Source organism: Paroedura picta, chromosome 1, assembly GCF_049243985.1.
Source record: "Paroedura picta isolate Pp20150507F chromosome 1, Ppicta_v3.0, whole genome shotgun sequence".
Classification (NCBI taxonomy): domain Eukaryota; kingdom Metazoa; phylum Chordata; class Lepidosauria; order Squamata; family Gekkonidae; genus Paroedura; species Paroedura picta.
The window spans coordinates 97610987-97637662 of NC_135369.1; the positions used below are offsets into that span (position 1 = coordinate 97610987).

Sequence of the window (26676 nt, forward strand, 5' to 3'; positions counted from 1 at the left end):
TACTTCTGGGAGAGGTAGTAGTGCGATTGACTGCACATTGTTTTCCTCTGCTCTGAGAGACCAGGCCTACCTCGCAGGGTAGTTGTGAGAAAATTGACAACACAGTAACAAGATATAATTACAGTAATAATGTCAAGATGGGTAGTTGTGTTAGTCTGTCTTTAGGAGTAGAAAAACGCAAGAGTCCAGTCGTACTTTAAAGACTAACTAAACTTGTGGCAGGGCGTGAGCTTTTGTGAGTTAATGCTAATTTCTTTGGAATTTGAACAGTGACTCATAAGTTCATACCCTGCCACAAATTTTGTTAATCTTTAAGGGGCTACTGGTCTCTTGCTCCTTTCTAGTAAATGCAGGGTAGACTAAATTTAATCCTACTCCCTTGAGACCTATTTGAGGTGACTCATAATTACAGTAAAACAATTTTTAAAAGCCTAAATAAGCCTGGCATAAAAAGAAATACTGCACATCCTAAAATGAAATTAATAAAACAGTACTCAAGCTAGAAGCAGGACATAAAACATTACAAATAATGGAACTTCTCAGTTAAAAACAATGTCTTTATCATATGTGTTGTCTACTGATGCTGTTACTGACTTCTCTTACTTCCTCAGCTCCTCCCGCTGACCAGGAAAACAAAGCCAGCCCACAAAATGTCTGAATAATCGTCAGATGAGGAGACTTCTAAATCTTGAAAACAATTTTGTTCAGCTTGGAGCCCTTTTAATGTTTATGAATAGGGTGTGGTGATGAAAGACGTTTCAGCTACAGAGGCCCATCCATTTCTGAAAGTTCTGGAGATGAGAGTGAAACGGGAAGAACTCTAATGCACTTGTATAATATCATCATCATCATCATCATCATCATCATTATTATTCAAAATGGCATCATAAGGACACTGTTTTCCCAGGGGAAAATAGCACAAAACAGCCTTAGTAAACAGACAGAGCACCAGCAAATTCAGTCATGGCTTTCACTTTGTAAAAGTGCAAAACTTAACCATTTGGGGCAGGAAAGACTAAGGTACAAAGCAGCAGAGGCAATAATAAAACTGAAGCAGCAGCAGGCCATATTCTACTAATGCTGAACAAATGCCAAATAAACTACTCCTCTAACATTTATCTATCTTCCTTCATTAGTGTCTTCTGCCAGCAAGTGAAGGGTTCATTGTTTCATTTGATGGCTATTGGCCTCCTCCCTGGCACTGGTATTGAAGGTTTTTATATTTTAGGAATTATTTTGTCATTCTAAGTGCTGTTTTCCACTGGGGACCCTGATTAGGTAGAAAGGCAACATAAAACTGTTCTAAATAAGTATCTCTTTGAGCAGTAGCAAAGGGCTGTTTCCTGTTACCTTCTCCAATACATGAATTGACTTCATGTTACAAAAGATTCCAAGACTCGTGAACTAGGTTTTAGCCCCAGTTCCTTGTTTTTCTTTAACCCTTTTCAGAAATTCACCACATATGTGTGGAGAACATGCTAACACACATTACTCCCAATACAATGACTGCCATTTATTTCAAAGGTGCAACACACAAATTTCCAGCTGCCCTGATAATATGCACATGGCACCTTTTGGATAAAATGGTGATTGAACGTATCGACTAGTGTTTTTGCATGCATGCAGTGAAATGTAAGACCTGAAAAGGGCAACTGTTCTGTACCTTTATGTGCATCAACCCCCATATTTTCCCATCCTTCCATTCTCGCCATTCTTGCATTTCCCACGGACTCTGCACTCTTTTAAACCTGCAAGCAGAAGAAATGGTGTGAAATATTCATGTTGCTTACAGAAAGCTAGCAGCCATGGCAGCAGCAGAAGCAGGATCTTCTAAGGATTGGGGTGAGGCTACCTGCCAGCTTTATTTCCTGCCCACCCACTCAGGTCTTCCACAGTGCTGCAGAAAAGGAGTCACTGGGGCTACTTTAAGGTTTGTGGCCTGGGGAAGTATCACAACAGATTTGTTGCTGAGACTTTGGTGCTTTCATGCCCCATGACCATCAGGGCTGCAGAGATCAAGTTGATGATTGTGCTCACCTGTGCAGCCATCACCTTCTGATCTGCCATTTTCATCACCACTCACTATCTCTTCTCTCCAAGCAGAAAACAAAATTGTGGAAAGGTGTGCCGTGGTGTGAATACCATGGGGACACTTTGGGTGTGGTGAGGGCAATTGGTTGTGCTCGGCCAGTCAGAAGATGTTGCTAGGTTGAATACAGGTAACCTTAAAATCACTACATGCTCATCACTTTTCAAACATTTGTGCGGATACGCATTGCACTGTGGAAGATTTAAAATATATATATATTTCTGGGCTTAAGAGGGGGGAAGGGAATGAAAATTCATTGAAGAAGAGTTGATTCTTATATGCCATTTTTCTCTACCCAAAGGAGTCTCAAAGCGGTTTATAATTCCCTTTCCTCTCCCCACAACAGTCACCCTGTGAAGTAGGTGAGGCTGAGAGAGCCCTGATATCACTGCTCGGTCAGAATAGTTTTATTAGTGCCATGGCGAGCCCAAGGTCACCCATCTGGCTGCATGTGGGGAAGTGCAGAATCAAACCCGGCTTGCCAGATTAGAAGTCCACACTCCTAACCACTACACCAAACTGAGAAGTGATTGGTGGCTGGAGCTACGTCACATTGATTGACAATCCAAGGTGAAGGGGGAAAATGCAGGTTGTCCTGATTTCCGGTCTACTGACCAACTTTATCAGGAAGTGAAAAGCCAGGACAAGGCAGTCGGAAAATGCAGGAGAAGACTCCCATCTGGAAGCGAGTGCTTTTTCTGCAGGAGAACTGATTTCTGTGACCTGAAATGCAGTTGCAATTCTGCAAGAGCTCCATGCAGTGCCTGGAGACCAGCAATCCTTACAAGAGCCTACACAGTCAAACAGAGAAGAGTTGTGAACCTGGCAGAGGTTCTGCTTTTTACACATAAAGAAAAATAGCTACCTTCTCTAATTTAGAGGCTTCTAAATTAGGGAGTCCTGCTCCATTACAGAAGAGACATTAAAGACTTCTTTCCAGGGATATCAGTTCTGGAAGCTTCACCCTCAGGCTGAGGACTAATGATGCCTTTAGGTACCACACTAAAAAGAACCTCATGGTAGCCATAAGGCCTTTAGGTTTATGCCTCTGAGGGTTTGTCCTATGCAAAGCTCTTTGTTCTAAGAGTTACATAGCAACAAGAGAACAATACACAGATGCACGGCCCTCAACATTTTAGGGCTTGGAGGGACAACAATAAAAAGAGGGCTTTTGCTGTTGTGTAGGCATGTGTGAATCATGGTATGCACACCTGCTTTATTAGATATTTTCTGGGAAAATCTCAAGGTGCAAGCAGTAAGTTCTTTCTATTCATAGGAAACAATTACTGCTTCTGTGAAAAAGACAATTAGAAAACTGGTCCAAGAGTGAAAGCAAATCATCTACACAATGAAACCACTTCCTTCCAGATAGCCCAATTGAAGGTCCTTTTTTTAAAGCAATGGGCTGCTGCAATGGAGGTTTAACAACCGTAACAATACTGAAAATTACATAAGTGAGCAACAAACTTCCCCATATTCAAAGAGTGTGGAATGGGCTTACACAGTATGTGCAACAGGATTAAAGAATACTCCCCAGATATTATGAGATGTTAAGATCTATTCTAACAGGGCTGCAGCTTGGAATAGAAGACAACATTTAGCTCAGTGAGTTTCTTGAGCTTTATAAGATCACCATGAAGAAAGTGTCTGTGTAAGTATGATCTCATTGTTGTGGGTGGGAAAAGAAACTATATTTTGTTTGACTTAAACTATTCTGTGTAATGTTAAACAGTCGCAAGACAAATGAACATTGGTTGAGATAATTTTCATTTACGATGATCAGTTATAAATAATATGTCGGATTGCATCGGGGGGGGGGGGGGAGTTGACCAGGAACTACAGATAAAGGCTGCAATGACGAACATGGAGTAAAATTAATACAACATTAGTACGAAGGAAACTGCTGATCTTATCCACGCTCAGAATCAGCTACTGTCTGTACAATTCAACAGGCACTTTCTCTGTTTCTCAAATAGACATAGTGTTGATATTTACTTGGACCAGAACTGTGGAGAGCTTTCAGGGAAGCACAAAGCTGTATTTGTGTTTTTCCCCCCAGAAAGTTCATGTGAAAGAAAAACGCTTAAGACAAGTAGCCAGAATAAAACAGGATTTCTTTTTCTAGCTCCCTATGTCGCCGCCCCTCATCAAGCTAGTACTTTGTTTCTTTCCTTCATGCAGAAGTCAAACAGTATAAGAAATTAAGAAAATGCAAACAATATATAAATCCAGAGGATCTATTTGACCAAGGCTGCAGTCCTACCATTCTGACTGGATGTCTTCACTGAACTTTTAAGTAAATAGGACTAAGGTCACACTGTAAACCTGTATATTTACATGTGATTAGCACAATCCAGTTGAACTCGGGGATTTTATTGTTGTGCAAACACGCAGAGGACCCAAGTATTTAGTATCATTTTATTTGAATTAACATTTGTATAATACATATCAATCATAGAAATAAGTGAGATAAGTAAGTTAAACATATGAATACATAAATCCATAGTTTGATGAGACAAGTAGAATATAAATATATTCAAACAGCAAATTCTAGCACCACTACAGACCAGCTAATCTTCTAAAGCTTAGATTAAAAAAAGATTATATGTGGTACATAATTCCAAAGCATAGGATAATATCATTCCTAATCAGTGAAGAATTGAACAGGCAAGGGAAGTGAGAAGACGAAATTAAGGCAGAAAGCATAAATTATATCAATTTTTTTTTAGTCACACAATTGTTAAAGGCACACAATCATTGCTGGAAAATTTCTCAGAGCAGCAATATCTTCTGATTTTGCGGACCCCATGAGGGCATGATCTGCTCACTCTTTTTCAATGCCTGCACCTATTTTGTGGGATAGTCTCAAAGAGTAAATTAGAAAATTCACATCTCTCCTGCAATCTGGAATGGTTATAAAACAGAATGCTTAGAAGAACCATGAGCTCCTCAAGATGGTTGTGGGCATATCTTCAAGGACACAGTCCCTAGTGAACTCTGTTTTTTTTAAGTTTCTTGCTGGTTGATTTTATTTGTTAAAGCATATATATTGTTAAACTGATAATATATACCACTTATCTGGGAGAAAGGCAGATTTACACATCTTATAAATAAATAATCCCTAAAGATTTAGGTTGCTGATCTTCCGGCTTTTCAAGTATGGACCTTAAAAAAAGGACACAGTAGTAGTCTCACTATTAGTATCCATTGATAGAGGAAATGACAAGGCTTAGTATGCATATGGGCTCATGGATTCTTGCAGTGATTCCACTCCCACCAGGTCCCCAGATCCCAGGTTGGGAATCACTGATTCAAGAAGAAAAAAGTTAGTGTTTCTCCCCCACTTTTCACTACCTCAAGGAGTCTCAAATGGCTTACAAGCACCTTTTCTTTCCTCTCTTGACAACAGATATCTTGTGAGGTAGGTGGGTCTGAGAGAGCTCTGACAGGACTGCTTCGTGAGAACAGTACTACCAGGGCTCTGTGAGAACAGCACTACCAAAGATAACCCATCTGGCTGCATGTGGGGAAGCAGGGAATCAAACCCAGCTTGCCGGATTAGAAGCTGTAGCTATTAACCATTAATCAAGCTGGCTCTCTCTACACCAAGCAGTATCTTGGCTATTGCATCAAATTGATAGTAAACAAACAACAAAAATCCAGGAGAGAAGGCATAAGACCGTGCTCAAAAGAATCTAGGCATCCTGAAGCTATCCCCTATCTGTTTATGTGGAAGGGGATCTCTAACTTAAGATATCATTTTTCTGTATGCAGTGCATGTCATACTATGAAATTTAATACTGACCAACAGGCAAGAGTTGGTGGATGAGGTGAAGGAGGTGGGGACCCTAGGGGGAAGTGACCATGTCCTCATAGAATTCCTTTTGAGATGGGGAGCCAAGGAAGCTTGTAGCCAGACACGGATGTTGGATTTTCGTAGGGCAAACTTTAATAAACTCAGAGACATGATGAGTGTTATACCATGGAAGACAATGCTGGAAGGGAAGGGAGCATGTGAAGGGTGGGCACTACTCAAACAGGAGCTATTGCATGCTCAATCAATGACTATCCCAGAAAGACGAAAACACTGCAGGAGCTCTAAGAAGCCTATTTGGATGAACAGAGAACTTCAAGAGGAACTAAGAAAGAAAAGGAAAATGTTCAGGAAATGGAGGGAAGGACAGAGCTCTAAAGAAGAGTACCTACAGGTTACTAGGCACTGTAGATCAATCATAAGAAAGGCCAAAGCTGAAGGTGAGCTAAGATTGGCCAGGGAAGCCCATTGTAACAAGAAAAGATTTTTCAGCTATGTGAGGAGCAAACGTAAAGTGAAGGAGGCAATAGGCCCACTGTTGGGTGCGGATGGACAAACTCTAACGGAAGATGCAGAGAAAGCAGAAAGGCTTAGTGCCTATTTTACATCTGTTTTTTCCCACAGGTCAAAGTGTTTAGGCACATCTAGAGATGGCCATAGCCAAAGGACAGTGTCTGGGTGGCAGGTTAACATGGATAGAGAGGTTGTCGAGAGGCATTTAGCTGCATTGGATGAGTTCAAATCCCCTGGTCTGGATGAAATGCACCCGAGAGTACTCAAAGAACTTTCCAGAGAACTTGCAAAGCCCTTGTCCATCATCTTCGGAACCTCTTTAAGGACTGGAGATGTCCCGGAGGACTGGGAGAGAGCAAATGTGATGCCGATCTTCAAAAAAGGGAGGAAGGATGACCCGGGAAACTACAGACCAGTGAGTCTGATCTCTGTTGTGGGGAAGATAATGGAGCAGATATAAAAGGGAGCGATCTGCAAACATCTGGAGGACAATTTGGTGATCCAAGGAAGTCAGCATGGATTTGTCTCCAACAGGTCCTGCCAGACCAACCTGGTTTCCTTTTTTGACCAAGTAACAGGTTTGCTGGATCGGGGAAATTCGGTTGATGTCATTTACTTGGATTTTAGTAAAGCTTTTGACAAGGTTCCCCATGATGTTCTGATGGATAAATTGAAGGACTGCAATCTGGATTTTCAGATAGTCAGGTGGATAGGGAATTGGTTAGAGAACCGCACTGAAAGAGTTGTTGTCAATGGTGTTTCATCAGACTGGAGAGAGGTGAGTAGCGGGGTACCTCAGGGCTCGGTGCTTGGCCCGGTACTTTTTAACATATTTATTAATGATCTAGATGAGGGGGTGGAGGGCCTACTCATCAAGTTTGCTGATGACACCAAATTGGGAGGACTGGCAAATACTCCGGAAGATAGAGACAGAGTTCAACGAGATCTGAACACAATGGAAAAATGGGCAAATGAGAACAAGATGCAATTTAATAAAGATAAGTGTAAAGTTCTGCATCTGGGTCAGAAAAATGAAAAGCATGCCTACTGGATGGGGGATACGCTTCTAGGTAACACTGTGTGTGAACGAGACCTTGGGGTACTTGTGGATTGTAAACTAAACATGAGCAGGCAGTGTGATGCAGCGGTAAAAAAGGCAAATGCCATTTTGGGCTGTATAAACAGAGGCATCACATCAAAATCACAAGATGTCATAGTCCCATGGTATACGGCACTGGTCAGACCACACTTGGAGTACTGTGTGCAGTTCTGGAGGCCTCACTTCAAGAAAGACGTAGATAAAATTGAAAGGGTACAGAGGAGAGCGACAAAGATGATCTGGGGCCAAGGGACCAAGCCCTATGAAGATAGGTTGAGGGACTTGGGAATGTTCAGCCTGGAGAAAAGGAGGTTGAGAGGGGACATGATAGCCCTCTTTAAGTATTTGAAAGGTTGTCACTTGGAGGAGGGCAGGATGCTGTTTCTGTTGGCTGCAGAGGAGAGGACAGGCAGTAATGGGTTTAAACTTCAAGTACAACGATATAGGCTAGATATCAGGAAAAAGTTTTTCACAGTCAGAGTAGTTCAGCAGTGGAATAGGCTGCCTAAGGAGGTGGTGAGCTCCCCCTCACTGGCAGTCTTCAAGCAAAGGTTGGATACACACTTTTCTTGGATGCTTTAGGATGCTTAGGGCTAATCCTGCGTTGAGCAGGGGGTTGGACTAGATGGCCTGTATGGCCCCTTCCAACTCTATTATTCTATGATTCTATGATTCTATGAAATCATTTACGTAATTAGCTTTTGAAATGGCATCCAAATGAACATAGAATGAGGCCCACGGCTGTCATTTTTTATGACAGTTCCCCCATATATCTAGAAATTTCCCATGTCAAAGTTTGCAGCTCTAGTTACAAGGCTGATGTAAGCGAAAATAAAATACAATATATAATTTCTTCTTTGCTTCTCAGAAGCAAAATGTCCTTCCTTACCTTATACTGCCACTACAGCATGGATGGGCACAAACCACAAAAATGTGGTTTGGTTCATGGTTTGTGGTCAAATCACAAACTGGACCAAAATGGTTAGCTATCTGACAAACCAGTTCAGTTCATTGTTTACAAGTCCAGCAAAACTCATTTATAGGGTCCATGGGATCTTTAAATGGGGTTATCAGAAAGCATCAAAAATAGTTGAGTGGCAGAAGCATGTCCAGCCACTTAGCTATTTAGGGCCTTGTGCAATTCCTTTAAATCCATACTTTCTCCTCTGGCCACAAACTGGCATGAAAAATTTTGACTGCCTTAAAAGTTCATGGAAGGCCATGACCATGGACCAGTCATCGACTTCCCAAACCATGAGCAAGGCGAAATTCATCACGAATTTTGTTTCCTGGTTTGGTTCGTGCGTGCCCCAATAACATTTGAGAGAATTATATTAGGGTTGGAGAGGGTTGAGGGTTGGTTTTTATTATATGTTATTGTTTTAATTACTGTTGTAAGCTACCACAAATGAGCAGGCCTGGGAGTGATGGCTAAGAAATAGAATGTATGTATGAATGAATAAAATTTTTTAATTCAAATGAATGCTTGACAGGGGCCTTGAGATTCTTTTTACTATCTTGCTTTAGGACACAGTGGGTTTTCTAACTCTGGTTTGGGAAATTCCTGAAAATGTGGAGTTGGAGCTGAGAGCAAGGTTTGGGGAGAGGCTTCAACAGGAGTCATAGAGTCCACCCTCCAAAGCAGCCATTTTGTCCAGGGGAGCTGATCTCTGTAGTCCAGAGATCATTTGTAATACTTGGAAATCTCGTTCCATCAGGGAGGTTGGCAACTTCTCATGAAAACCTTGTAGCTAGTTTCCTATACCAAATCTTACTATAGTTAATGACTTGAATGCATTTAAGTGAACCCCACAGCTGGAATGTGTGTGTGTATACATATACATATACATATACATATACATATACATATACATATACATATACATATACATATACATATACATATACATATACATATACATATACATAAGAGCCTCTTGTGGCGCAGAGTGGTAAGGCAGCCGTCTGAAAGCTTTGCCCATGAGGCTGGGAGTTCGATCCCAGCAGCCGGCTCAAGGTTGACTCAGCCTTCCATCCTTCCGAGGTAGGTAAAATGAGTACCCAGCTTGCTGGGGGGTAAACGGTAATGACTGGGGAAGGCACTGGCAAACCACCCCGTATTGAGTCTGCCAAGAAAACGCTAGAGGGCGTCACCCCAAGGGTCAGACATGACTCGGTGCTTGCACAGGGGATACCTTTACCTTTATACATATACATATACATATACATATACATATACATATACATATACATATACATATACATAGGTAGGAAATGAGAACAGGAAATCTAATCTTCCATTTCTTCTATATATAGAAAATACCTCAAAGATAAGAACATAATGGTTTGTATAAATACATTTTAAATGTGTTTTGTAGGCACATATTTTCAGTATGTTGTCATGATACAAACCATATGCAGAGCTTGAAAAATGATGTGAAACTATGTCAAGTCCTTACCCATAAGTAAGAGTTATGCGCAGTGTATGTATGTGTAAATATTTAGCTGAAAGAATGGCCACATGAGAACTACTTCAGAATGATTCTGGAAACAGGAAGCCACAAATTATAGCTTGAAATTTACCATGCTTGTATGTCGACATAAATAAAACCAACTGGAAAGATTGAAAGGGGAGAAAAGTATATATGAGGAGGTCAGATCAGAGAGAAAAAGATGTAAAAACAATTTCCTAGGCTCAGATCAGAAGACTTAAACTTATTAAAACCTGGAAGTAGTAAACAACTTTCCCAGCATCAGTCTGTATCCCTTAAATCTCTGTAAGGACTTAAGACTTGTTAAAAAAATATGCTTGTGCCATAGAAAAACAAAGAGGCGTTTGTGGCACCTTAAAGACTAACAGATTTATCGAAGCATAAATTTCCATAGGGCAGTGTTTGACCCGTGGAGGACCCCCCAAAATATTCTTCAGGCTGCGAGGACCCTGGGAAGTGAGGTCAGGTAGCCACACCCCCAGAAGTTACATGTCACAGGAAGTGAAAACGCCAGTTCTCTACGACTTCATGCCAGGCCTCTTCTTTTCTTCCTGTGTCACTAGAATTGACATGTCCATTAGACCCACTCCACCCACACCTACATTTGACTTTTACAAATTGCTAGAGATGCCAATCTCCGAGGTGGGGGGGGGGCTGGGGAGCTATAAGAAGTACAAACTGATCTCCTTAGCTTCCTGAACAGAACAATACCTGCACTCTGGGCTGGCTGGCTGTTTGGTCTTCTTTAGGGAGAAAGTGCCTGAGTGGATTTGAGAGGCTCTATCAAAAGCCTAAGTGATGGAGTTGGACCTCTCTGGAGAAGAGCATTAAAAATGGTATCCTCACCTGCATTCTAAAGCAGTATAATTGTTTTTTTAAAAAAGTTCTGCTGCATATGGAGGCCGAGACTCAGAGAACTGCTGGCTCTTTCTCAAATACAAATCCATTGAGGCAGAAGGCATATCCTGACTGGGTAACTTCTTAGCATTTGTGATTAAAAGGGAAGAAAAAACATTTATCTCCATTAGCATCAAAGGGTGAGGTGCCTTTGGATTCTGTCATTCATGCTATTTCTCTCTTTGCAGTGTTCCTTCTCTGGTATTTGCTGTGGGCCGAGCTACCTAAAAGAGCAGCCGTGCTTTGGCATCTTATGCGAGGTCATTTCTTTTAGTCTGCACTTTGATTTTTAACTTCTACATTTAACTTCTACACTAATCTCATGGAGTTGGATTCTGCTTGTGGAAGAGCTCCTTCCGTGATTGAATGGAAACCATCTTGCTTATGGGAGAGTCAGCATTTTTGAAGCTGTGATAGATAGAAAAGCCAGATGGTTGCTAGTAAAAGCCAAATGGTGCTTCTGTAAAAAATATGTGTAGTAACTGACAGTTTGCAACCCTTCAAGGCACCTTAAATCAGTAGCCTCAAGGGGAGGCTAGCCTTGCATGAATTTGATGCTTATCTCTGATTTAATCTTTATCCCATTAAATGTAGTTTTAAAACTGTCAGAGTGGGTAGTGGTGAATAACTATTTAGTATGATTCAGGGAAATAATTTTTTTTTGGGGGGGGAACCTTCCTTCTACCACTTACAAGACTTTTGGATCTGGGATGTCTTTTGTTAGTGTTGGTCCATGCGCAGTCAGTCAGGCATGTCCTTGCAGGTTTTCCACTTCTTTACTTATAGCAAAATCAAAAAGTAGGACTTTCACATGGAGGCCGAGATTAGAAACTCTTGTAGGTATATCACTGGTATTTTGATAAAATATTGTCATGTGTATACTCTGAGTGCGCTGAGGTTTTTAACAGTTGGTCTAATTTTTTATGCCTGGAAGAAAGAGCCATGTGAAATCTTTAATTCATCTGTGCAGAATTTGAAATTTGAAACAAGCTTGTTGAAACTAGAGGACTCTTGAAAAATCCTGCCGCACTTTGATATGTTCCTTACGGACATTGTGCTGATAACAGACACTGTCTTCAGCCAGGTTCGCTGTCCATGAAACAAGAATTTCCATTTATTCACATGGACAGTAACTGCTTTGGCCTCTTCCCCAGACAGAGGATAATTTCAGTTTGGGACATTCTCACAACTAGATTTTAATAAAGTAAAAAAAAAAATTCTGCCATTGGCATGTATGTGGTGTACCCCTAATCAACCCTGCTGGTCCACACATATCTGAGTTTCTGGAACAGAAGAAGAGTTGCTTTCTTATGGGGAAAACTAAGGGAACTTCCCCCCTGGTCCAAGGCCACCCAGTAGGGTTCATGAGGAAGAGTGGGGAATCAAACCCAATTCTCCAAATTAAGAAGCCATTGCACACACAAACACACAGAAACACAGAGACTCCCTTCCCCCCTGGTTCCCCCCATACCTGTTGGTTTCTCAATTTCCTCCCTGCTTCCTCTCCCCTCCCCCACAAAGACCGTTTACGCACTGGGAAGTTCACTGCCCCAGCTCCCATGCAGGAGCACAAATTGGGGTTGGATGAGGTGCACCAGGCCAAAGGCTCCCCTGTGTGGGTTCAGGAAGAGGTGGGGCAACCTGCCACGACTAAAACTCCAGCCTGCAGCCCGGCATGAAACCTCCAGTGCATAAACGGTCAAAGACACACACACACACACACACAGACTCCCCCCTTCCCCCTTCCATTCCCCCCTTTACTTATGGGTTTCCTAACCTCCCTCCAAGCAAGCAAACAGGCATGCACACACACTCACTTCCTTCCCTCCCCCCTCCTGCTAACTTGCTCCTTTGCTTCTCCCTCAACCCGTGTGAGTTGCATGTGCACACGTACCCATGCAAGTATGTGTGGGCACACATTCACTCCCTTCCATTTCCTCTCCCCCCTCATGCTAATTTGCTCCTCCGCCACTGCCTTGGCCCCCATGGGTTGCACAGCAGCTTCCCAGGCCCCAGGGGTTGGTGCAGCCACTTTGAATGCCTTGGGACTGGGGCAGCTGCTGCCGACCCCAGTGGGTCATGCAATGGCTGCCCAGGTCCCAGGGACCAGCATGCTACTGGCTGGGCCCTTCATCTTCTGGCATGCTTCATGGGTGGGATGATGAATGTCATGTCCGTCTACATTTTTGTTTGATGAGGCATGCCAGAAGATGTGCCCCACATCAAAAACTATTGCTATGGAAAGTAGACTCTAGTTATAACTTGATGTCCCTCCCACTCCCAAACCCCACCTTCTTTAGGCTCCACCCCAAAGTAGCCAGGAATTTCTCAAACTAAAGTTGGTAACTCTGAATTATGATCCCATTTCTTTATGTTATGCTCATAACAGCCTTGTGGAATAGGTTTAACTGAAAGAATAATTGTCTAACCTGAGAATGAAATTGTCTAACCTGAGAATGACTGTGTAATCAGCACAAGATAAAAACACCCAATTTGACTTTAATTGAATTTATTCCTTGTGCAGCAACTGAAATTAATACCAGACATTGTAAATATAAAGACTACCAAGTGCTCTTACCCTACAAGAAATAGTGTGTCTTGACTGGCATTTGAGCTAGCTTGGTGTAGTGATTAGGAGTGTTGACTTCTAATCTGGCGGGCTGGGTTTGATTCCCTGCTCTTCCCCCCACATGCAGCCAGCTGGGTAACCTTGGGCTCACCACAACACTGATAAAATTGTTCTGACCGAGCACTAATACCAGGGCTCACTCAGTCTCATCCACCTCACAGGGTGTCTGTTGTGGGGAGAGGAAAGGGAAGGTGGATGTAAGCCGCTTTGAGATTCCTTCCGGTAGAGGAAAGGGGTATATAAGAACCAACCCTTCTTCTTATCTGGTTTTTGTATTTCCCAAGGAGTGAACAAAGATCAGATGCCAGCAAACATCTGGTGTTTCCTAGAGAAAACCTAACACCAGCAGTGAAGTGAAGCTATTTGCATGCATGCATCCCACCGTGGATGTTTAACACCAGGACCTAAAAGTATGCTTTCCCAGCCCTCTGTCTTTTGAAAAAGAATTGCAACATCCAGCCTGATGAAGAGGTCTGGGAAGGTCAAATGCTTGAACAACGTTTGGGTCATTTTGGTTAGTCCTAATCAAGGGTATTGTGAGGATTTTGTTCCTGTTTTTTTAAATTTTGTGGGAACTGAAATGGCTGCTCACAACATTTTCTGGCCCAATGTTACTCAGAGTGATGTCTCCCTAGGCCTCACTGAACACTTTTAACTACTACACTGGCTCTTGAAACATTCCCAGCCACAACTTCCCTCCAGGCCTCATTCTCTAGGTAAAGCAAGAAATATGTGGTAAGGCCTTTCACAGCTCAGAAAGCAGTTAATAGTTAAATGCCTGATGACTGGCTGTCTGAGGAAACAAATGTACAATAGTTACATAAATTATGGGAAACAACAGTCTAACTCTGAAGTGTATTTAAAAACTAAACAGTAAACCTTTACTCTAAAACCCCTTATTCCAGTAAATCCGGGGGGGGGGGGGGGATAATGAAATTAGGGCACTGCTAGCAGGCTTTTAAGTCCAGAATCCTTTCACTTTCTTCCCATGCATTTAGAATCACTGTTAGTGTCAGAGGTGAGTCTAAAAGCAGAGGGGGAAAGAAGATGATCGCCTCCCTAAGAGAATGCTGTTAAGATGTGTGTGTCTTGACTGGCATTTGAGCCATCTTGGTGTAGAGATGTTATGGTTCAAGTAGAAACCAGCATGGTTTAGTAGTTAGACTGTCAGACTATGATCTGGGAGACTGAGGTTTCAATTTCCACTGCCATGGAAGCTAGGTGGGTGACCTTGGCCAGACACATACTCTCAGCCTCACTTACCTCACAGGAAAACAAAGTTTGAGTCTAGTGACCCTTTTAAGACAACATATTCTTATTCAAGGCATGCACACTTGTATATGAAGGTATATTCATGCACATGAAGTGCACACAAAAAATTATACCTTGAATAAAACTTTGTTGGTCTTAAAGGTGCCATTGGACTCAAACTTTGCTCTGTGGCTTCAGACCAATATGGCTGTCCATGGGGTTGTTATGATAAAATAGAGAATGATGGAAGCTGCTTTGGGTTCCCATCGGGAAGAAAGGTGGGATAGAAACAAAGTAAACAAATCGAGTAAGGAAACAGAAAATTTCCTCAAGCTGAACTTGAAATAGCACCTTTGGATGCTTTGAGACAGGTGCCATGTTTTCATATGCCATTTACAGGTAGTGAGTGTAAAATAGGCCAGAAAGTATGGGCTCTAAAGAAAAATGACTGAGAGCCAAGTGGTAACTTGCAATATTTTAGAACAGGAAGTTCAGGTGTTGGGAAATCAAGATACATGATACATTCACTTTTGGATGCAAATCTCTCTTGTTAATGTTAAGTGAACATTTTGGAAACCATCAGAACTTCTTTTAAAACATTTAACATTGCACTGTGAACAACTCATCTTGAATAATGTCATAAGTGTGCAGCTTTTTATTTGGTATGGTTTGCTTCCCTCCAGTGGTGCATCTATTGGTATCCAGACCAAGACTTAACCAGACAGAGAATAGACACTACCACCAAGTGGAGACCACAGGAAATATACAAATGAACACGTAATTTGAGCTTTGTATGTATTTGTATAATAGAGGAGTTATCACAGTTAAAGAGAAAAGCAGGTGTTTTGTTTTTTGTTGCTTCAGCAGTGGAAATTATATGTATACATTTATTGTTTTTAAAATCATGAACAGAAAATTGCCGTGATCTCTACCCAGGGTTCTGCATGTGCTGCCAGCTCCTCTGTTAGAATAAATAGTTGGTATTTGATTTTTTTGTACCATAAATCAACTTACAAGAGCTCTAGATTCTACCCTCACTGATATCTATCAAGCATTTTTAGCTCCTCCCTTGTATAAAATCTTATAAAAAGTAGCTACAGGTTTGTCATCAAAACATTGAGTTCACATTTTTATGAATTTGGAAATAAAAATTCAAGCAAGTTCTACTAATATGAATTTCCTTACAGCATTGCCAGTCACAATTTTTTTTCATTGATAGCTGGTTGAGAAGGGGGGAGGAAGTATTGAATGCACTATGTTTATGAGAAACTCCAAGGAAAACATGTATAAATGCCAGATTTCAACAGCAAAGGTTGAAAAAAATGTTCACATCCAAACAGTCACATTCTAAAATTGTGAAAATTGTCCATCCTGATCACATAGTTTTTTACTCTGCTCACTGACATTTATGTTCCTAAAATTATTATAATGCAATCCTTTGCAACGCTACTCCAGGTTATGCCCATAGAATTTTAATGGGCTGAGAGTGAGGTAACTTTGGAAAGGATTGCACTATACATGCTGACTCTTGTTGAATATGCAGTTAAGGTATTTAATGTAAACCATTTTTCTTTCCAACAATGTAATGGGAAACATTCTGATTCTTTGGTCTATTCATTTTTTGACCTGTGATACTTCAGGTTCACCTTGTCTATGGATGTGGTTGCATACTTCCTTTCTTATTGCCTGTGAAGAGGTATGCCCCTCACTACATAAAACACATGACACAGTCAAAGTAGAATGGAAAGGCTAGATGGTAGACTGATACATTACTTGAAGTAGGTTATAGGTCTTAGATTAACATAAATGGAATGGATTCACAGAAGCAATTTCCATCATTTTTTCTTTCCTGAGGTCTCCTAAATGGCGTCGATAAGATTGGGAAACAGTTGCCAGTTCTGAGCTGGAAGATTCCGGGAGATTTAGGGGTGGGCCTGGGAAAAGACCTCAGTGTGATCTGATGCCATGCATATTCTAAAGCAGGGAAACAGCTATATGTCGATGGGAGGGTCAGTTGTAATTCTGGGAGATCCCTCAAGTGGCAGCCCTATGTAGTGACCTCTAGAACAGGATGTCATGTATAACAAAGATAGGTTCTGTTCTAAACTTCAGCATAGTAGCAGTGACAGGGTGGCGGTGGGGATTCAGGAGGCTGCTAGGGATAAGGTATGCTGATGAAACTGGCATTTGATCAGCTCAAATGGATTTGAATTAAGAAATTGGAGTAAAATCCTATACCAAACAGTGTTAATGTTTGTTACCAATTATAGATTCAAATGAGTAGCCATGTTGGTCTGAAGTAGCACAATAAAATCAGAGTCCACTAGCACCTTTAAGACCAACAAGGTGTGAGCTTTCAAGTGCAAGCATTCTTTGTCAGACTGCACTCGAACGCTCACATCTTGAATAAATCTTTGTTGGTCTTAAAAGTGCAACTGGACTCTGATTTTATTGTGTTACCAATTATGGATGTTTCCTAAAGGAGTTGGTTCCTTAGTGATCCTGCTAAATTTAGGATTGCCAAGATTGGGAAATTCCTGGAGATTTGGCCATCTTGCCTGCAAAGGGGGGTGGAGACAAAGGAGCTCTGTGTGATGCCCTAGAGCCCCCTTGGAAACTGCCAGTCCCCACCCCCTGAAACCAGATCATGTAATCTGGAGAGCAATTTGGAGAGAACGCCAGATCCCATCCTGAGGTTGGTAACCCTAGCTCAAGTGTCTGTTAGAACTTGGGGAAGGTGAATATCTATTTGTTTGTTCAAAACATTTCTATACTGCCTTTCAACCCTTCTCAGGGACCCTAAGGTGGCAAACATTAAAAACAGGATTTAATATACCCCATAAACTCATATAAACACATAAACAGATATGAGAGCTAATAAGATCCAGTTATTCCCCGTTGAACGGAGGGTAAAGAACTGTGGGTGGGTGAGCAACAAACAGCAGTTTCTGAGTTTCAGGAAAAAGCAAGCGAGTGAGATATAAGTTTTGTGAAGCACCTCAGGTGACATATCTTTCTAGAGAGCGGATGTGGGACAGTAAATCTGCTGCCCTCTAAGCATCCTTTTTGAAGAATAAGGGGCTTTACGCACTGGGATCTTTGTAGCAAATTGGTCACTGAATGAAAAATCGCCATTTAAAATAGTGGAATTCGTCGTTATGCATACCTGCCTTTGTAGTGGAATCCAGTTGCGTTTTGTAGCGTTTCCCACAGGCTTCCGGTCTCGGCAGAAATCGCTAGAAAGGAAGCGCTATTGCCAAGCTCGTCCCACCACTGGCCGTCAAGCAGCCAATGGGCAGCCGTTAGCATGCTCCCAAACAGCCCCTTTCCCTTTAAGAAAGGTTTAAAAAAAAAAAAAAAACAGACCCATTGCAACGAATCTGTGTTAATTCGTTGCAACGGAGAGACCCATCCAGCTGCCTAGTGTGTTTGAGCTGTCGTTTGATCGTTGCCACGCTCCCTCCGAGTGAAAAAAAAAATCCCCCCCCCTCTCACGGGCCCGATTTTCGGCTGAATGAATGTGTAAAAAATAAAGGGAAAATACATCAGCAAACGGGCTTCTCTGTTCTTTGTGCTTAGTGACTGAAGGGGAGGGACTGAAGCCGGGGAAGCCTCTAAACTGAAAGAGGCTCGCTGGTGCGTTTATCCCCGCTCGCTCGGAGAAAAAAAAATGGCGATCGCTTCGCCGGAAGATCAGAGAAGAGAGCCAGGGGGAGGGACTTCGTAGAAACCGCAACAATGTTAACGCACAGGTCTTTTTCGCTAGTGTTGCAGATTGGTTGCAGGAGTGTATCGCTTTCCGGAGGGTGAATCCACTTTTGGGGATTTCCCTGAAAGCGCTACAAGGAAGCGCTTTTTGCAGATTGGTTTCAGGTGTGTGGCAGATTGTCGACGACGTTGTGCATAACAGCAAATCAGTAGCGTTTTCAATTGGCAACCATTGTGCTATTTTGAAGGCGTGCAAAAAGCCCCTAAGATTTGGTTCTTATATGGTGCTTTTCTCTACCCAAAGGAGGCTCAAAGCGGCTTACAGTCACCTTCCCTTTCCTCTCCCCACAACATACACCCTGTGAGGTGGGTGAGGCTGAGAGAGCCCTGATATCACTGCTCGGTCAGAACAGCTTCATCAGTGTTGTGGCAAGCCCAAGGTCACCCAGCTGGTTGCATGTGGGGGAGTGGAGACTCAAACCAGGCTTGACAGATTAGAAGTCCACTCTCCTAACCACTACACCAAGCTGGAGATGCCTGTGAGAGCCAGTTTGGTGTAGTGGTTAGGAGTGCGGACTTCTAATCTGGCATGCCAGGTTTGATTCTGCGCTCCCCCACATGCAACCAGCTTGGTGACCTTGGGCTCGCCACGGCACTGATAAAACTGTTCTGACCAAGCAGTAATATCAGGGCTCTCTCAGCCTCACCCACCTCACAGGGTGTCTGTTGTGGGGAGAGGAATGTGAAGGCGACTGTAAGTCGCTTTGAGCCTCCTTCGGGTAGGGAAAAGCGGCATATAAGAACCAACTCTTCTTCTTCTTCTTCTTGGGGAATCAGGAATATTAACAGAAGGGATGCTTAACGTTTTCACCTTCAACGATGCAAGTTTATTTGGAAGGATGCCAAGCACTGCAGCCTGCTGTAATGTTTGTCATAATATTTACGGAGAGCCCTTATATGAATGCAAGACGAGCCACTGAGATTTGGGCCAGTAGCCCGGCAGATCTTCTCTCAGCTAGACTGAATGAAACTGGTTATGGTGAGCATTCTCAAAGATCTGGGTCCTCACATGTCCCAGGTAGGTGAGATGGAAATATAAGCACTGCTTTTAAGAAGGGTGAAAATGAAAGCAGCCATCTACCTAGGAAACTAGTTCTCTGATCTATGGTTTCCAATGAAATATTTCCCTTGTTTCCGTTGCTGATGGTGGAAAGAGTGAGCTCTAAACTGATGCAGAAAGAGAATGTTCAGCATAAAACAGCATGTGTGTCAGAGTATCAGTACTGTCTTGTGATGAGGGTACTGCACGTTGAGCTGGTGGGTGGACTCCTATTTGCATGAGAACAGTGTGTGGGAATGACTGGCAGTGAGGGAGCCTGAGGTCAGGCCTTGTAGGCAAAGCCAGACTGAGCTTCTTCTCACTGTGAGCTGGTTGAATCATAACAACTCCTTCACTGGTTCCTCTGAGAGAAATGGACTTCTCTGACTCATCCACTAAGTTCAATATGGTGTTGGGGAAATAAAACTAGAGCAGATTTTGATGGAACTGAATTTGTTTATTTAGGGCTGTGAATAATTCATTTCTCAGTCCTTATGGATAAAATGAGGCTTTATTGTTAACCTTTGGGTAAGATCTGAAAGTTGGAGCTGAGAACTATTACAACCTGCTCAGTTTGAGGAGAGAGAGATTTTTGAGCAGGAACAGAACTGATATTTGAAACTGGAGAATTTTAGGATTTCTATTAAACTCTGAGCATTTTCAGATTTCAGTGCTGAAATTCAACTGCCAGATATCTGTATGTGTTAATTTTGAGACCAGTGGCACCTTAGAGACCAACAAAATTTCCCGACTCTGACCTTTCCAAAGTCAAAGCTCCCTTCATCATATATAAGTTGGAATGAAGTTCTCTTATATCCCAGTCCAAAGGTGGGAGGGGCATTGAGAAGGAGGAGGATGCAAAGGTACCATGCATGTTGTAATCAGCTTGATTGGGGGGGGGGCAGAAAATCAGCCTCTGTAGTGAAATAAGAATCCTATGTCCCTATTCAGACCTGGAAGGGGGGCGGGGACTTGTGAGTGAACTCACGTTCGATGACCTGATGTTGTTATCTCTCCTTGAAGCTTCTCCATTTGAGGACTGCCAGTCTTAGGTAAGCAATGGAATGACCTGGAAGTTTAAAATGTCCCCCACTGGGTTTTGAGTGTTGTGTTCTCACATATTTTCTTGATCTCTAAGGTGCTACTGGAGTCAAATCTAGCTAATAAATATAATCCAGCAACAGGGAAATTCCTAACCCCTTTGTTTGTTACTGTGATGTTTGAGAGTGGAATAAAATAGAGAAGTGGTTTAGAAAAAGAAACAAGTATTTTTGTTATTTCAGGCCATACAGTTCCTCCTCCCACAAGACACAGCTGAGAGACTTGGCTGACAGCTGCAGTCACTGTTACTTCCACTACAACCTTTTGATTGTGGGGATTGCCAGGATTTCTAAAACCTATCATTAACTCTCCATTCATGCTTGTGTAACTTGCAGTGTAAAGCAATGTTTCAAAGTTAAGGCAAGGCTGGGATTGCCAACCTCCAGGTAGAACCTGGAGATCTTCCAGAATTGTAGCTACTCTTCATACAGGGATCAGTTCCCCTTAATAAAATGAGGTCCCTCCCCTAACTGAGCCCTCCCCATGATCTCCCCCAAATCTCCAGGAATTTCATAAGGTAGGGTTGGCCACCCTAGATATACAGAGTTCTGAATGGCTTTACAGTCATTGCCAGGAGCTGAGTACATTAAGTGGTTTATTTAAAAAGGCCTCTCCTCACCATGCTATTAGAATGAAAAGCCATTTGATTGCAATTAGGTATTAGATACCTGGTATGAGATAAATAAGGGGCATAACATTATTTTTGAAAGGAATGTAAAACAAGCTATGCTTCTTTGAATTTAAGAAGAAGAGGAAGAGGACGAAGAGTTAGTTCTTATATGCTGTTTTTTCTCTACCTGAAGGAGTCTCAGAGTGGCTTACATTCGCCTTCCCTTTCCTCTCCCCACAACAGACACCCTGTGAGGTGGGTGAGTCTGAGAGAGCCCTGATATCACTGCTCGGTCAGTGTCACCCAGCTGGCTGCATGTGGGGGAGTGCAAAATCAAACCCGGCTCACCAGATTAGAAGTCTGCAATCCTAACCAATATACCAAACCAGATCTCTTAAAGTGTATTGCCAGTTCCAAAAAGCCAGTTCAGCAGACAGTCGGTGACAAGTTGACAATTTTAACAATGGCCCATTATGCACGGCCGCCGAAACGGCGATTTCAGGTCACATGGAGAACGCGGAGGGGGAAGACGCGAAGCACACTGGTTATGCACGGGAGGGGGCGTGACGGAGGCAAAACCCAGAGTAACCGATTATGCACGCGGCAATCCCGGCGCCGCTTCTGGTTGCGCCCCGGTCACCCAAAAGCTGTGCTTTCTTCCGCGTTTTGCTGACGTGGCTTTTTCGGTGGCATGCACTGAAGCTGCGGCCGGTTGCAGCTGGCTCCGTGCGTTATCGGGGATTTTAGTCGCCACCATTCCACCCCGAATGTTATTCCCCGTGCATAATGGGTCAATATGGAAACTTGAAGAAGTATGGAGATTAAGAGCAAACTCTGTATAAACTAAACCCAAGTATGTCTCATGCTTACAGACTGTATATATGCAATTGTTCTAGTTAAGGCCCTGAATGATGATTCAGTACACATAGGTTATGGGCACGATATGTAAACTGGTGGCTTCCATGAAATCTTAACATAATTCTCCAGGTTCTCTCTTGATTTTAAATTCATTCAGGCTGGCTTTGGGTTGTTGTTATGCCAACCAGCTTACTCCTTTGGTTTGCCTACTCATGATTTTCCACAGGTTTCCTCTTGGGTAATCTCTCATTGCAACTAATTTGAGTAACAGGAATTTCCTGTCACTTTTTGAGAGGGCAAAGAAGGTGGCAGCTTTTGAATTCCTGGCTCCTGGGTATGTGCAATTTGATTAAAACTTTATCGTTTTAGTGCTTACCTCTTCTTGAAATATAGCTGTCTAGGTTACAATGTGACATCTGCACATGAAGTGTAGACAATAGCTTCTATTTTGCAATGATCTGTATCACTTCCTCCTTCCCATTTTTCCTTTGTCTAGCCAGCACAGATGCCTGGTCTAGTTAACATTCAGCATTTCTAAGTTCCACTGATTCAAGGGGATTTAAACTTGTAGCATTCATATTGAAATCAATAGAACAACCACAAAAAGTACTTAATTTTGACTGGGTTATGTCTGTTTCTGTTTTTTTTTTAATTACCCATTATTTATGTCTAAATCTGAAAGCAAAGTATGATGCTCCAGTTAATCCAGTTGAAACTGAGTGGGTATCTGACAGTGACACATTTAAAAATCTGGATTGTCTGATGTTCAAAATAGTGTTGTTGTTGTTGTTTTTTTAGCACTGTAACCTATCACAGTGCCAATGGTTGTAATCAACTTGCAGTGGATATGATGCTGCTGCATCCAAACATCTACTTTGAAAGCTGTAGCTCAACTGGAGCTAAAATAATCTAAGGACCACAACAATTATGTCCATCATAAATCAGGTACTAACTCAAGGCTGCTTCCTTGCCCAAATGAAAGCGGTAGTTATCAGCTTAAACACAATCTCTACACAAAAATAATGTGTTCCATTATCACAATTTTTTTTTTAGGCCAAGTGATTGAGAAAGCAGGAACATACCAACTCCAGGTCTGCTTGGATAACTCATGTGCTCTGGACCCTTTTGAGTCTCATTTCACGCAGTTTTATGAGATGGAGACAGCTTAAGTAGCTTTAGTTGATGACCTCCATCTGAATGTAGAAAAAGGCCATGCTCATTTGCTATAACTACTGGATCTATCTGCAGCCTTCATTCCATCCTCTCAAGGTGTTTGAAAATCAAAGCAGTGCCTTGGACTGGTTTAAATCATCAATCATGGATCAGACTTAAAGGATTGTAGTTGGTGACCAGCCATCTACATCAAGGGAGTGGTCTTGCAGGGTTCCACAGAACACAGTCTGACGCCTCATATTATTCAGCTTTTGTGTAAAGCCTTTAGGAGAAGTCATTCATATCTTTGTAATTGGATGCCATCACTTAGCTCTGTACCTCCCTATCCATACCCCTCAGTGAAGACCCCTAGTGGGAGCTAGGGCCACTCATTGCAATGCATTGTGCAAATGCAATGGCAACAAGGTCCGGACCTTTTTGCAGGCTTCAGCCAAGGTAATGGGGAGGGAGGCTTGGGGAGGGGAGGATTCAGCCAATAGGGGAGCTGGTTTGGGGAAAAACTGCTCTTGGTCAATCACTGAAGGTTGTTATTTTTTGAAATCCTTCTATGCATGGTCAGAGGGCATAAAAGCAAGGGTCTGACTCCATTGTTTCCCTGAGTCTGGTGGAGAGAATATGTGCCGCTGGGTGAAGCTTTGGCTTACTCACTGCTGCTCTGAGACTGTCCTGACTTGGCTGCCTGGTTTCTGGGAGACCCTGCACTTGGTCATTTGAACTACTGGGCTACATGGATTATTGCTGGGGAAGACTTAACCTGCTTTGACTTGAGAAGAATATTTTTAACAGTTTTCCTCTTTTATTTCGTTCTTTGGGCTCTGTGGTGGTTACTAGTAGGTGGTGCTGGTGGGTACTAGGTGGCTAGTAGGTGGGGTGGTTGTGGCCAAGGTTGTGTGGGATAATTTAGGAGAGTAATGGGTTTTATGGGTAGGGTTTTTTTCTGCAGGGCTTACCTTGCCCCCCCTTCAATTTCTCTACAGAGATTCTCTGGGCTTGTGTTGACTAGCCCTTTTATTCCCATAATAGAAAACAACGGAGGTCCAATTGGGGCACCCAAATCAGGTGCCTGTAGAATTGGACCTCTTGGTCCAAACTTTTTGAAACTTGAAAACTTTTCAAGAGATGCTCCAGCAACTATGATGCAAATTTGGTGCCTTTACTTCAAACTCTCACCCCTCCCACACACCCTGAATAGATACACTGGCAAAATTTCCCATTGACTTGATTGGCCCCATTATACTGAAACTGAGTCGATTTGGTTATATCCAAATCATGTGAATCCCTATATTGAACTTGGGATTTAGGTGATCCAGATATACTCAAATTGATTTGATTTGAATCTAACAAGCACTGAATATACATATTTTTGAAGAGTGCACATCCCTAGTCACCAACCATTACATTATATTATATAAGTTAACATGGGTGACTTCTGTTTTATTGTAGCTGAAGAAGTGTGCTTGCACAGGAAAGCTGATACCCAAATTAAGACGTCACTCAGACTTCAATCTTCGGTTCCAAGAGTGGTAAGTACCACCTCTTGCCACACGAGGGCATAGCCAGCTGAATTATTCACTACAAGAGGCATATCAAAATATCAACCATTTTGACTAAATCAAAACATACACTTTTGAAAGTTAACCTTTGATACCACTTGCCTAGAGCCTTGTTCTGTCTATGGAGATGTGGCAAATATATTCAATGAATAAGTATAAGCACAATACAATACGCACAACAACAGGGCATTCTCTTGGGAACTGCCGTCCATTTTCCTCTCTGCAAAAACTGGAGACAATTCCACATAAGATTAGAGACTATTTTCCCCTACTATAATCCATAAGGCTCTCCTCATTTAGGGATGTTGTTTTGTTGTATTATTTCCTTGCTTTCTGATTAACTTTTGATGTCCCTTATAGCTTGCATGATGACAAAGGTGTTTCCTATCTTGCTGTTTACATTTGGGATATAACTTCCAAACAACATTGAAGATTTCTTTTATAAGATCCAGTCTCAGCTTTTATTTTTGTACTTATAGCTACTTTTAGAAAAATCTTTTTTTATATTTAGTTTTTAATACTTCTGGTCTATTCTGGCCTGTTGTGAAGTTTGTTGACTTTTAATGGCTTTATAAAGGTAAAGGTAAAGGTATCCCCTGTGCAAGCACCGAGTCATGTCTGACCCTTGGGGTGACGCCCTCTAGCGTTTTCATGGCAGACTCAATACGGGGTGGTTTGCCAGTGCCTTCCCCAGTCATTACCGCTTACCCCCCAGCAAGCTGGGTACTCATTTTACCCACCTCGGAAGGATGGAAGGCTGAGTCGACCTTGAGCCGGCTGCTGGGATCGAACTCCCAACCTCATGGGCAGACAGTTCCAGACAGCATATCGCTGCCTTACCACTCTGCGCCACAAGAGGCTCATAGAATGGCTTTATAGGCGTGTGTATTTACAGTGGCTGAGCCTGTGCTTTGTGGTGATGTATCTATCTATCTACACAAATACATACTGTGTAGACTACTGCATATGGTGATGTCAACAAAAAAGGGGGGGGTACTGTTCCATCACTGCTGTGTAGGCAGTGCCGTCTGCAGAAAGATTCCAAGTGCAGGTCCCCAAAAGGATGACTTTGCTAAGTACTTGATGGAAAAGATTAATGGTATCCATTCCAGCCTGGATGTTTTCTTGAATGTGCTGCAATTTCTGAATATCACGAGGGTGTCATCTGGCCACACTTGCCTGACATGGCCCCACTAGCAATAGCCTTCGGGTCTCTGAGGAAGTGTTTTTTATACTGGGCAGTACTTGATATATCAATGTCAACATCTAGCTAATGTTTCCGATGATGGCTTTTTTATTTAGGCCTTGCTGTAATATAAATTTGATTATAGGTTATTTTGGTTGTTGCTGTGAAGGTTTTATTTTGTTGTGTTTTTCTTATGTGTGGTTTGAAGATTACAAAAGACAGCATAATCTGATCAATAAACCAACCTGTTCTGGATGGGGCTGTAGTAATTGTGAGGGTCGAGTCAGTGATGGGATGCCATGAGAGCTGGCCATATTCTGAAGAGCAGTTGACTTCTGTGACATAAAGTGCCTTCCTGCTTTCATTGGTGCCTCCCCCATTCTGAGAAGACATTTCCAGATGCTCTGGTAACATCCAGTTTAGAACACTGTATGGTTGCCTGGTGATCAACTGGAATTAGAGCTGATCTCCAGACTATAGAGAATAGTTCCTCTGGAGAAAATGGCTGCTTGGGAGGGTGGACCCTATGGCATTATATCCCATTGAGATCCTTCCCCTTCCCAATCCTTGTCTCTCCAGGATCCAAACCCCAAGTCTCCAGGAA

General features: G+C 42.4%; 1 protein-coding gene and 1 long non-coding RNA gene across 3 annotated transcripts in view; one reads left to right on the forward strand and one right to left on the reverse strand.

Moving 5' to 3' along the window:
- Positions 1-643: 643 nt before the first annotated feature.
- Positions 644-26433, reverse strand: LOC143843323 (uncharacterized). Its single transcript, XR_013233534.1, has 3 exons — positions 26318-26433; positions 1664-1748; positions 644-791 (listed from the first exon to the last, which is right to left on the reverse strand). It is a non-coding gene; the product is annotated as an uncharacterized LOC143843323 (long non-coding RNA).
- The window catches only part of IPCEF1 (interaction protein for cytohesin exchange factors 1), a 68305-nt gene continuing 45184 nt past the window's right edge, over positions 3556-26676 (forward strand). Inside the window, exons 1-2 of one of the 2 annotated variants that reach the window (XM_077349149.1) lie at positions 3556-3740; positions 24777-24856. The gene's annotated coding sequence lies outside the window, so the exon portion shown is untranslated. Of the gene's footprint in view, positions 3741-22468; positions 22495-24776; positions 24857-26676 lie in introns of those variants that run through there. The other variant, XM_077349157.1, reaches the window with a different exon arrangement.